Source organism: Dunckerocampus dactyliophorus, unplaced genomic scaffold, assembly GCF_027744805.1.
Source record: "Dunckerocampus dactyliophorus isolate RoL2022-P2 unplaced genomic scaffold, RoL_Ddac_1.1 HiC_scaffold_26, whole genome shotgun sequence".
NCBI classification, from domain to species: domain Eukaryota; kingdom Metazoa; phylum Chordata; class Actinopteri; order Syngnathiformes; family Syngnathidae; genus Dunckerocampus; species Dunckerocampus dactyliophorus.
The window spans coordinates 218,305-230,169 of NW_026559862.1; positions in this window are offsets into that span (position 1 = coordinate 218,305).

The window sequence follows — 11,865 nt, forward strand, 5'->3', positions numbered from 1 at the left end:
AGAGCCGCTGTTGCCCTGGATGAAATGAGAAAAAAGGTGAAAAAATGGCAAAGTGTCAAGGGAGCTAGGCAGAAACCCATGCCTAGGGTCCTGGAGCCCAGGGGCCGCGGGAAAGTCTGTGGAGTGCCGCTGTGTCCCTGGATGAAATGAGAAAAAGGGTGAAAAAATGGCAAAGTGTCAAGGGAGAAATTCAGAAACTCAGGCCGAGCTGCCTGGAGCCCAGGGGCGGCTGCAAAGTCTGTGGAGTGCCGCTGTGTCCCTGGATGAAATGAGAAAAAGGGTGGAAAAATGGCAAAGTGTCAAGGGAGAAATTCAGAAACCCAGGCCGAGCTGCCTGGAGCCCAGGGGCGGCTGCAAAGTCTGTGGAGAGCCGCTGTGTCCCTGGATGAAATGAGAAAAAAGGTGAAAAAATGGCAAAGTGTCAAGGGAGAAATTCAGAAACCCAGGCCGAGCTGCCTGGAGCCCAGGGGCGGCTGTAAAGTCTGTGGAGTGCCGCTGTGTCCCTGGATGAAATGAGAAAAAAGGTGAAAAAATGGCAAAGTGTCAAGGGAGCTAGGCAGAAACCCATGCCTAGGGTCCTGGAGCCCAGGGGCGGTTCTAAAGTCTGTGAGAGCCGCTGTGTCCCTGGATGAATTGAGAAAAAGGGTGAAAAAATGGCAAAGTGTCAAGGGAGAAATTCAGAAACTCAGGCCGAGCTGCCTGGAGCCCAGGGGCGGCTGTAAAGTCTGTGGAGAGCCGCTGTGTCCCTGGATGAAATGAGAAAAAGGGTGAAAAAATGGCAAAGTGTCAAGGGAAAAATTCAGAAACCCATGCCTAGGGTCCTGGAGCCCAGGGGCGGTTCTAAAGTGTGTGGAGAGCCGCTGTGTCCCTGGATGAATTGAGAAAAAGGGTGAAAAAATGGCAAAGTGTCAAGGGAGAAATTCAGAAACTCAGGCCGAGCTGCCTGGAGCCCAGGGGCGGTTCTAAAGTGTGTGGAGAGCCGCTGTGTCCCTGGATGAATTGAGAAAAAGGGTGAAAAAATGGCAAAGTGTCAAGGGAGCTAGGCAGAAACCCATGCCTAGGGTCCTGGAGCCCAGGGGCGGCTGCAAAGTCTGTGGAAAGCCGCTGTTGCCCTGGATGAAATGAGAAAAAGGGTGAAAAAATGGCAAAGTGTCAAGGGAGCTAGGCAGAAACCCATGCCTAGGGTCCTGGAGCCCAGGGGCGGCTGCAAAGTCTGTGGAGAGCCGCTGTGTCCCTGGATGAAATGAGAAAAAAGGTGGAAAAATGGCAAAGTGTCAAGGGAGCTAGGCAGAAACCCATGCCTAGGGTCCTGGAGCCCAGGGGCGGCTGCAAAGTCTGTGGAGAGCCGCTGTGTCCCTGGATGAAATGAGAAAAAGGGTGAAAAAATGGCAAAGTGTCAAGGGAGCTAGGCAGAAACCCATGCCTAGGGTCCTGGAGCCCAGGGGCCGCGGGAAAGTCTGTGGAGAGCCGCTGTTGCCCTGGATGAAATGAGAAAAAAGGTGAAAAAATGGCAAAGTGTCAAGGGAGAAATTCAGAAACCCATGCCTAGGGTCCTGGAGCCAAGGGGCCGCGGGAAAGTCTGTGGAGAGCCGCTGTGTCCCTGGATGAAATGAGAAAAAAGGTGAAAAAATGGCAAAGTGTCAAGGGAGAAATTCAGAAACCCATGCCTAGGGTCCTGGAGCCCAGGGGCGGCTGTAAAGTCTGTGGAGAGCCGCTGTGTCCCTGGATGAAATGAGAAAAAGGGTGAAAAAATGGCAAAGTGTCAAGGGAGAAATTCAGAAACTCAGGCCGAGCTGCCTGGAGCCCAGGGGCGGTTCTAAAGTCTGTGAGAGCCGCTGTGTCCCTGGATGAAATGAGAAAAAGGGTGGAAAAATGGCAAAGTGTCAAGGGAGCTAGGCAGAAACCCATGCCGAGCTGCCTGGAGCCCAGGGGCGGCTGTAAAGTCTGTGGAGTGCCGCTGTGTCCCTGGATGAAATGAGAAAATGGGTGAAAAAATGGCAAAGTGTCAAGGGAGAAATTCAGAAACCCAGGCCGAGCTGCCTGGAGCCCAGGGGCGGCTGCAAAGTCTGTGGAGAGCCGCTGTGTCCCTGGATGAAATGAGAAAAAAGGTGAAAAAATGGCAAAGTGTCAAGGGAGAAATTCAGAAACTCAGGCCGAGCTGCCTGGAGCCCAGGGGCGGTTCTAAAGTGTGTGGAGAGCCGCTGTGTCCCTGGATGAATTGAGAAAAAGGGTGAAAAAATGGCAAAGTGTCAAGGGAGCTAGGCAGAAACCCATGCCTAGGGTCCTGGAGCCCAGGGGCGGCTGCAAAGTCTGTGGAGAGCCGCTGTGTCCCTGGATGAAATGAGAAAAAGGGTGGAAAAATGGCAAAGTGTCAAGGGAGCTAGGCAGAAACCCATGCCGAGCTGCCTGGAGCCCAGGGGCGGCTGTAAAGTCTGTGGAGTGCCGCTGTGTCCCTGGATGAAATGAGAAAAAGGGTGAAAAAATGGCAAAGTGTCAAGGGAGAAATTCAGAAACTCAGGCCGAGCTGCCTGGAGCCCAGGGGCGGTTCTAAAGTGTGTGGAGAGCCGCTGTGTCCCTGGATGAATTGAGAAAAAGGGTGAAAAAATGGCAAAGTGTCAAGGGAGCTAGGCAGAAACCCATGCCTAGGGTCCTGGAGCCCAGGGGCGGCTGCAAAGTCTGTGGAGAGCCGCTGTGTCCCTGGATGAAATGAGAAAAAGGGTGGAAAAATGGCAAAGTGTCAAGGGAGAAATTCAGAAACCCAGGCCGAGCTGCCTGGAGCCCAGGGGCGGCTGCAAAGTCTGTGGAGAGCCGCTGTGTCCCTGGATGAAATGAGAAAAAAGGTGGAAAAATGGCAAAGTGTCAAGGGAGCTAGGCAGAAACCCATGCCTAGGGTCCTGGAGCCCAGGGGCCGCGGGAAAGTCTGTGGAGAGCCGCTGTGTCCCTGGATGAAATGAGAAAAAAGGTGAAAAAGTAACAAAGTGTCAAGGGAGAAATTCAGAAACCCAGGCCGAGCTGCCTGGAGCCCAGGGGCGGCTGCAAAGTCTGTGGAGAGCCGCTGTGTCCCTGGATGAAATGAGAAAAAGGGTGAAAAAATGGCAAAGTGTCAAGGGAAAAATTCAGAAACCCATGCCTAGGGTCCTGGAGCCCAGGGGCGGCTGCAAAGTCTGTGGAGAGCCGCTGTGTCCCTGGATGAAATGAGAAAAAAGGTGAAAAAATGGCAAAGTGTCAAGGGAGAAATTCAGAAACCCAGGCCGAGCTGCCTGGAGCCCAGGGGCGGCTGTAAAGTCTGTGGAGTGCCGCTGTGTCCCTGGATGAAATGAGAAAAAAGGTGAAAAAATGGCAAAGTGTCAAGGGAGCTAGGCAGAAACCCATGCCTAGGGTCCTGGAGCCCAGGGGCGGTTCTAAAGTCTGTGAGAGCCGCTGTGTCCCTGGATGAATTGAGAAAAAGGGTGAAAAAATGGCAAAGTGTCAAGGGAGCTAGGCAGAAACCCATGCCGAGCTGCCTGGAGCCCAGGGGCGGCTGTAAAGTCTGTGGAGTGCCGCTGTGTCCCTGGATGAAATGAGAAAATGGGTGAAAAAATGGCAAAGTGTCAAGGGAGAAATTCAGAAACCCAGGCCGAGCTGCCTGGAGCCCAGGGGCGGCTGCAAAGTCTGTGGAGAGCCGCTGTGTCCCTGGATGAAATGAGAAAAAAGGTGAAAAAATGGCAAAGTGTCAAGGGAGAAATTCAGAAACTCAGGCCGAGCTGCCTGGAGCCTCAAAGCGGATAGAAATAGCGTGGAGAGCCGCTGTTAAGCCAGACGCCCTCTGGCGGACACAGGCAGGAGTTGCAGTAAATGCATTGAAGTCAATGGGCGAGAGTAAGCCATGCCTTGCGTCCTGGAGCCCAGGGGCGGTTCTAAAGTCTGTGAGAGCCGCTGTGTCCCTGGATGAAATGAGAAAAAGGGTGAAAAAATGGCAAAGTGTCAAGGGAGCTAGGCAGAAACCCATGCCTAGGGTCCTGGAGCCCAGGGGCCGCGGGAAAGTCTGTGGAGAGCCGCTGTTGCCCTGGATGAAATGAGAAAAAAGGTGAAAAAATGGCAAAGTGTCAAGGGAGAAATTCAGAAACTCAGGCCGAGCTGCCTGGAGCCCAGGGGCGGTTCTAAAGTGTGTGGAGAGCCGCTGTGTCCCTGGATGAATTGAGAAAAAGGGTGAAAAAATGGCAAAGTGTCAAGGGAGCTAGGCAGAAACCCATGCCTAGGGTCCTGGAGCCCAGGGGCGGCTGCAAAGTCTGTGGAGAGCCGCTGTGTCCCTGGATGAAATGAGAAAAAGGGTGGAAAAATGGCAAAGTGTCAAGGGAGCTAGGCAGAAACCCATGCCGAGCTGCCTGGAGCCCAGGGGCGGCTGTAAAGTCTGTGGAGTGCCGCTGTGTCCCTGGATGAAATGAGAAAAAGGGTGAAAAAATGGCAAAGTGTCAAGGGAGAAATTCAGAAACTCAGGCCGAGCTGCCTGGAGCCCAGGGGCGGTTCTAAAGTGTGTGGAGAGCCGCTGTGTCCCTGGATGAATTGAGAAAAAGGGTGAAAAAATGGCAAAGTGTCAAGGGAGCTAGGCAGAAACCCATGCCTAGGGTCCTGGAGCCCAGGGGCGGCTGCAAAGTCTGTGGAGAGCCGCTGTGTCCCTGGATGAAATGAGAAAAAGGGTGGAAAAATGGCAAAGTGTCAAGGGAGAAATTCAGAAACCCAGGCCGAGCTGCCTGGAGCCCAGGGGCGGCTGCAAAGTCTGTGGAGAGCCGCTGTGTCCCTGGATGAAATGAGAAAAAAGGTGGAAAAATGGCAAAGTGTCAAGGGAGCTAGGCAGAAACCCATGCCTAGGGTCCTGGAGCCCAGGGGCCGCGGGAAAGTCTGTGGAGAGCCGCTGTGTCCCTGGATGAAATGAGAAAAAAGGTGAAAAAGTAACAAAGTGTCAAGGGAGAAATTCAGAAACCCAGGCCGAGCTGCCTGGAGCCCAGGGGCGGCTGCAAAGTCTGTGGAGAGCCGCTGTGTCCCTGGATGAAATGAGAAAAAGGGTGAAAAAATGGCAAAGTGTCAAGGGAAAAATTCAGAAACCCATGCCTAGGGTCCTGGAGCCCAGGGGCGGCTGCAAAGTCTGTGGAGAGCCGCTGTGTCCCTGGATGAAATGAGAAAAAAGGTGAAAAAATGGCAAAGTGTCAAGGGAGAAATTCAGAAACCCAGGCCGAGCTGCCTGGAGCCCAGGGGCGGCTGTAAAGTCTGTGGAGTGCCGCTGTGTCCCTGGATGAAATGAGAAAAAAGGTGAAAAAATGGCAAAGTGTCAAGGGAGCTAGGCAGAAACCCATGCCTAGGGTCCTGGAGCCCAGGGGCGGTTCTAAAGTCTGTGAGAGCCGCTGTGTCCCTGGATGAATTGAGAAAAAGGGTGAAAAAATGGCAAAGTGTCAAGGGAGCTAGGCAGAAACCCATGCCGAGCTGCCTGGAGCCCAGGGGCGGCTGTAAAGTCTGTGGAGTGCCGCTGTGTCCCTGGATGAAATGAGAAAATGGGTGAAAAAATGGCAAAGTGTCAAGGGAGAAATTCAGAAACCCAGGCCGAGCTGCCTGGAGCCCAGGGGCGGCTGCAAAGTCTGTGGAGAGCCGCTGTGTCCCTGGATGAAATGAGAAAAAAGGTGAAAAAATGGCAAAGTGTCAAGGGAGAAATTCAGAAACTCAGGCCGAGCTGCCTGGAGCCTCAAAGCGGATAGAAATAGCGTGGAGAGCCGCTGTTAAGCCAGACGCCCTCTGGCGGACACAGGCAGGAGTTGCAGTAAATGCATTGAAGTCAATGGGCGAGAGTAAGCCATGCCTTGCGTCCTGGAGCCCAGGGGCGGTTCTAAAGTCTGTGAGAGCCGCTGTGTCCCTGGATGAAATGAGAAAAAGGGTGAAAAAATGGCAAAGTGTCAAGGGAGCTAGGCAGAAACCCATGCCTAGGGTCCTGGAGCCCAGGGGCCGCGGGAAAGTCTGTGGAGAGCCGCTGTTGCCCTGGATGAAATGAGAAAAAAGGTGAAAAAATGGCAAAGTGTCAAGGGAGAAATTCAGAAACTCAGGCCGAGCTGCCTGGAGCCCAGGGGCGGTTCTAAAGTGTGTGGAGAGCCGCTGTGTCCCTGGATGAATTGAGAAAAAGGGTGAAAAAATGGCAAAGTGTCAAGGGAGCTAGGCAGAAACCCATGCCTAGGGTCCTGGAGCCCAGGGGCGGCTGCAAAGTCTGTGGAGAGCCGCTGTGTCCCTGGATGAAATGAGAAAAAGGGTGGAAAAATGGCAAAGTGTCAAGGGAGCTAGGCAGAAACCCATGCCGAGCTGCCTGGAGCCCAGGGGCGGCTGTAAAGTCTGTGGAGTGCCGCTGTGTCCCTGGATGAAATGAGAAAAAGGGTGAAAAAATGGCAAAGTGTCAAGGGAGAAATTCAGAAACTCAGGCCGAGCTGCCTGGAGCCCAGGGGCGGTTCTAAAGTGTGTGGAGAGCCGCTGTGTCCCTGGATGAATTGAGAAAAAGGGTGAAAAAATGGCAAAGTGTCAAGGGAGCTAGGCAGAAACCCATGCCTAGGGTCCTGGAGCCCAGGGGCGGCTGCAAAGTCTGTGGAGAGCCGCTGTGTCCCTGGATGAAATGAGAAAAAGGGTGGAAAAATGGCAAAGTGTCAAGGGAGAAATTCAGAAACCCAGGCCGAGCTGCCTGGAGCCCAGGGGCGGCTGCAAAGTCTGTGGAGAGCCGCTGTGTCCCTGGATGAAATGAGAAAAAAGGTGGAAAAATGGCAAAGTGTCAAGGGAGCTAGGCAGAAACCCATGCCTAGGGTCCTGGAGCCCAGGGGCCGCGGGAAAGTCTGTGGAGAGCCGCTGTGTCCCTGGATGAAATGAGAAAAAAGGTGAAAAAGTAACAAAGTGTCAAGGGAGAAATTCAGAAACCCAGGCCGAGCTGCCTGGAGCCCAGGGGCGGCTGCAAAGTCTGTGGAGAGCCGCTGTGTCCCTGGATGAAATGAGAAAAAGGGTGAAAAAATGGCAAAGTGTCAAGGGAAAAATTCAGAAACCCATGCCTAGGGTCCTGGAGCCCAGGGGCGGCTGCAAAGTCTGTGGAGAGCCGCTGTGTCCCTGGATGAAATGAGAAAAAAGGTGAAAAAATGGCAAAGTGTCAAGGGAGAAATTCAGAAACCCAGGCCGAGCTGCCTGGAGCCCAGGGGCGGCTGTAAAGTCTGTGGAGTGCCGCTGTGTCCCTGGATGAAATGAGAAAAAAGGTGAAAAAATGGCAAAGTGTCAAGGGAGCTAGGCAGAAACCCATGCCTAGGGTCCTGGAGCCCAGGGGCGGTTCTAAAGTCTGTGAGAGCCGCTGTGTCCCTGGATGAATTGAGAAAAAGGGTGAAAAAATGGCAAAGTGTCAAGGGAGCTAGGCAGAAACCCATGCCGAGCTGCCTGGAGCCCAGGGGCGGCTGTAAAGTCTGTGGAGTGCCGCTGTGTCCCTGGATGAAATGAGAAAATGGGTGAAAAAATGGCAAAGTGTCAAGGGAGAAATTCAGAAACCCAGGCCGAGCTGCCTGGAGCCCAGGGGCGGCTGCAAAGTCTGTGGAGAGCCGCTGTGTCCCTGGATGAAATGAGAAAAAAGGTGAAAAAATGGCAAAGTGTCAAGGGAGAAATTCAGAAACTCAGGCCGAGCTGCCTGGAGCCTCAAAGCGGATAGAAATAGCGTGGAGAGCCGCTGTTAAGCCAGACGCCCTCTGGCGGACACAGGCAGGAGTTGCAGTAAATGCATTGAAGTCAATGGGCGAGAGTAAGCCATGCCTTGCGTCCTGGAGCCCAGGGGCGGTTCTAAAGTCTGTGAGAGCCGCTGTGTCCCTGGATGAAATGAGAAAAAGGGTGAAAAAATGGCAAAGTGTCAAGGGAGCTAGGCAGAAACCCATGCCTAGGGTCCTGGAGCCCAGGGGCCGCGGGAAAGTCTGTGGAGAGCCGCTGTTGCCCTGGATGAAATGAGAAAAAAGGTGAAAAAATGGCAAAGTGTCAAGGGAGAAATTCAGAAACTCAGGCCGAGCTGCCTGGAGCCCAGGGGCGGTTCTAAAGTGTGTGGAGAGCCGCTGTGTCCCTGGATGAATTGAGAAAAAGGGTGAAAAAATGGCAAAGTGTCAAGGGAGCTAGGCAGAAACCCATGCCTAGGGTCCTGGAGCCCAGGGGCGGCTGCAAAGTCTGTGGAGAGCCGCTGTGTCCCTGGATGAAATGAGAAAAAGGGTGGAAAAATGGCAAAGTGTCAAGGGAGCTAGGCAGAAACCCATGCCGAGCTGCCTGGAGCCCAGGGGCGGCTGTAAAGTCTGTGGAGTGCCGCTGTGTCCCTGGATGAAATGAGAAAAAGGGTGAAAAAATGGCAAAGTGTCAAGGGAGAAATTCAGAAACTCAGGCCGAGCTGCCTGGAGCCCAGGGGCGGTTCTAAAGTGTGTGGAGAGCCGCTGTGTCCCTGGATGAATTGAGAAAAAGGGTGAAAAAATGGCAAAGTGTCAAGGGAGCTAGGCAGAAACCCATGCCTAGGGTCCTGGAGCCCAGGGGCGGCTGCAAAGTCTGTGGAGAGCCGCTGTGTCCCTGGATGAAATGAGAAAAAGGGTGGAAAAATGGCAAAGTGTCAAGGGAGAAATTCAGAAACCCAGGCCGAGCTGCCTGGAGCCCAGGGGCGGCTGCAAAGTCTGTGGAGAGCCGCTGTGTCCCTGGATGAAATGAGAAAAAAGGTGGAAAAATGGCAAAGTGTCAAGGGAGCTAGGCAGAAACCCATGCCTAGGGTCCTGGAGCCCAGGGGCCGCGGGAAAGTCTGTGGAGAGCCGCTGTGTCCCTGGATGAAATGAGAAAAAAGGTGAAAAAGTAACAAAGTGTCAAGGGAGAAATTCAGAAACCCAGGCCGAGCTGCCTGGAGCCCAGGGGCGGCTGCAAAGTCTGTGGAGAGCCGCTGTGTCCCTGGATGAAATGAGAAAAAGGGTGAAAAAATGGCAAAGTGTCAAGGGAAAAATTCAGAAACCCATGCCTAGGGTCCTGGAGCCCAGGGGCGGCTGCAAAGTCTGTGGAGAGCCGCTGTGTCCCTGGATGAAATGAGAAAAAAGGTGAAAAAATGGCAAAGTGTCAAGGGAGAAATTCAGAAACCCAGGCCGAGCTGCCTGGAGCCCAGGGGCGGCTGTAAAGTCTGTGGAGTGCCGCTGTGTCCCTGGATGAAATGAGAAAAAAGGTGAAAAAATGGCAAAGTGTCAAGGGAGCTAGGCAGAAACCCATGCCTAGGGTCCTGGAGCCCAGGGGCGGTTCTAAAGTCTGTGAGAGCCGCTGTGTCCCTGGATGAATTGAGAAAAAGGGTGAAAAAATGGCAAAGTGTCAAGGGAGCTAGGCAGAAACCCATGCCGAGCTGCCTGGAGCCCAGGGGCGGCTGTAAAGTCTGTGGAGTGCCGCTGTGTCCCTGGATGAAATGAGAAAATGGGTGAAAAAATGGCAAAGTGTCAAGGGAGAAATTCAGAAACCCAGGCCGAGCTGCCTGGAGCCCAGGGGCGGCTGCAAAGTCTGTGGAGAGCCGCTGTGTCCCTGGATGAAATGAGAAAAAAGGTGAAAAAATGGCAAAGTGTCAAGGGAGAAATTCAGAAACTCAGGCCGAGCTGCCTGGAGCCTCAAAGCGGATAGAAATAGCGTGGAGAGCCGCTGTTAAGCCAGACGCCCTCTGGCGGACACAGGCAGGAGTTGCAGTAAATGCATTGAAGTCAATGGGCGAGAGTAAGCCATGCCTTGCGTCCTGGAGCCCAGGGGCGGTTCTAAAGTCTGTGAGAGCCGCTGTGTCCCTGGATGAAATGAGAAAAAGGGTGAAAAAATGGCAAAGTGTCAAGGGAGCTAGGCAGAAACCCATGCCTAGGGTCCTGGAGCCCAGGGGCCGCGGGAAAGTCTGTGGAGAGCCGCTGTTGCCCTGGATGAAATGAGAAAAAAGGTGAAAAAATGGCAAAGTGTCAAGGGAGCTAGGCAGAAACCCATGCCTAGGGTCCTGGAGCCCAGGGGCGGTTCTAAAGTCTGTGAGAGCCGCTGTGTCCCTGGATGAAATGAGAAAAAGGGTGAAAAAATGGCAAAGTGTCAAGGGAGCTAGGCAGAAACCCATGCCTAGGGTCCTGGAGCCCAGGGGCGTTTCTAAAGCCTGTGAGAGCCGCTGTGTCCCTGGATGAAATGAGAAAAAAGGTGAAAAAATGGCAAAGTGTCAAGGGAGAAATTCAGAAACTCAGGCCGAGCTGGCTGGAGCCCAGGGGCGGCTGCAAAGTCTGTGGAGAGCCGCTGTGTCCCTGGATGAAATGAGAAAAAAGGTGAAAAAATGGCAAAGTGTCAAGGGAGCTAGGCAGAAACCCATGCCTAGGGTCCTGGAGCCCAGGGGCGGTTCTAAAGTGTGTGGAGAGCCGCTGTGTCCCTGGATGAAATGAGAAAAAGGGTGAAAAAATGGCAAAGTGTCAAGGGAAAAATTCAGAAACCCATGCCTAGGGTCCTGGAGCCCAGGGGCGGCTGCAAAGTCTGTGGAGAGCCGCTGTGTCCCTGGATGAAATGAGAAAAAAGGTGAAAAAATGGCAAAGTGTCAAGGGAGAAATTCAGAAACCCAGGCCGAGCTGCCTGGAGCCCAGGGGCGGCTGTAAAGTCTGTGGAGTGCCGCTGTGTCCCTGGATGAAATGAGAAAAAAGGTGAAAAAATGGCAAAGTGTCAAGGGAGCTAGGCAGAAACCCATGCCTAGGGTCCTGGAGCCCAGGGGCGGTTCTAAAGTCTGTGAGAGCCGCTGTGTCCCTGGATGAATTGAGAAAAAGGGTGAAAAAATGGCAAAGTGTCAAGGGAGAAATTCAGAAACTCAGGCCGAGCTGCCTGGAGCCCAGGGGCGGCTGTAAAGTCTGTGGAGAGCCGCTGTGTCCCTGGATGAAATGAGAAAAAGGGTGAAAAAATGGCAAAGTGTCAAGGGAAAAATTCAGAAACCCATGCCTAGGGTCCTGGAGCCCAGGGGCGGCTGTAAAGTCTGTGGAGAGCCGCTGTGTCCCTGGATGAATTGAGAAAAAGGGTGAAAAAATGGCAAAGTGTCAAGGGAGCTAGGCAGAAACCCATGCCTAGGGTCCTGGAGCCCAGGGGCGGCTGCAAAGTCTGTGGAGAGCCGCTGTGTCCCTGGATGAAATGAGAAAAAGGGTGGAAAAATGGCAAAGTGTCAAGGGAGAAATTCAGAAACTCAGGCCGAGCTGCCTGGAGCCCAGGGGCGGCTGCAAAGTCTGTGGAGAGCCGCTGTGTCCCTGGATGAAATGAGAAAAAAGGTGGAAAAATGGCAAAGTGTCAAGGGAGCTAGGCAGAAACCCATGCCTAGGGTCCTGGAGCCCAGGGGCGGCTGCAAAGTCTGTGGAAAGCCGCTGTTGCCCTGGATGAAATGAGAAAAAGGGTGAAAAAATGGCAAAGTGTCAAGGGAGCTAGGCAGAAACCCATGCCTAGGGTCCTGGAGCCCAGGGGCCGCGGGAAAGTCTGTGGAGAGCCGCTGTGTCCCTGGATGAAATGAGAAAAAAGGTGAAAAAATGGCAAAGTGTCAAGGGAGCTAGGCAGAAACCCATGCCTAGGGTCCTGGAGCCCAGGGGCCGCGGGAAAGTCTGTGGAGAGCCGCTGTGCCCCTGGATGAAATGAGAAAAAGGGTGAAAAAATGGCAAAGTGTCAAGGGAGCTAGGCAGAAACCCATGCCTAGGGTCCTGGAGCCCAGGGGCCGCGGGAAAGTCTGTGGAGAGCCGCTGTGTCCCTGGATGAAATGAGAAAAAAGGTGAAAAAATGGCAAAGTGTCAAGGGAGCTAGGCAGAAACCCATGCCTAGGGTCCTGGAGCCCAGGGGCCGCGGGAAAGTCTGTGGAGAGCCGCTGTG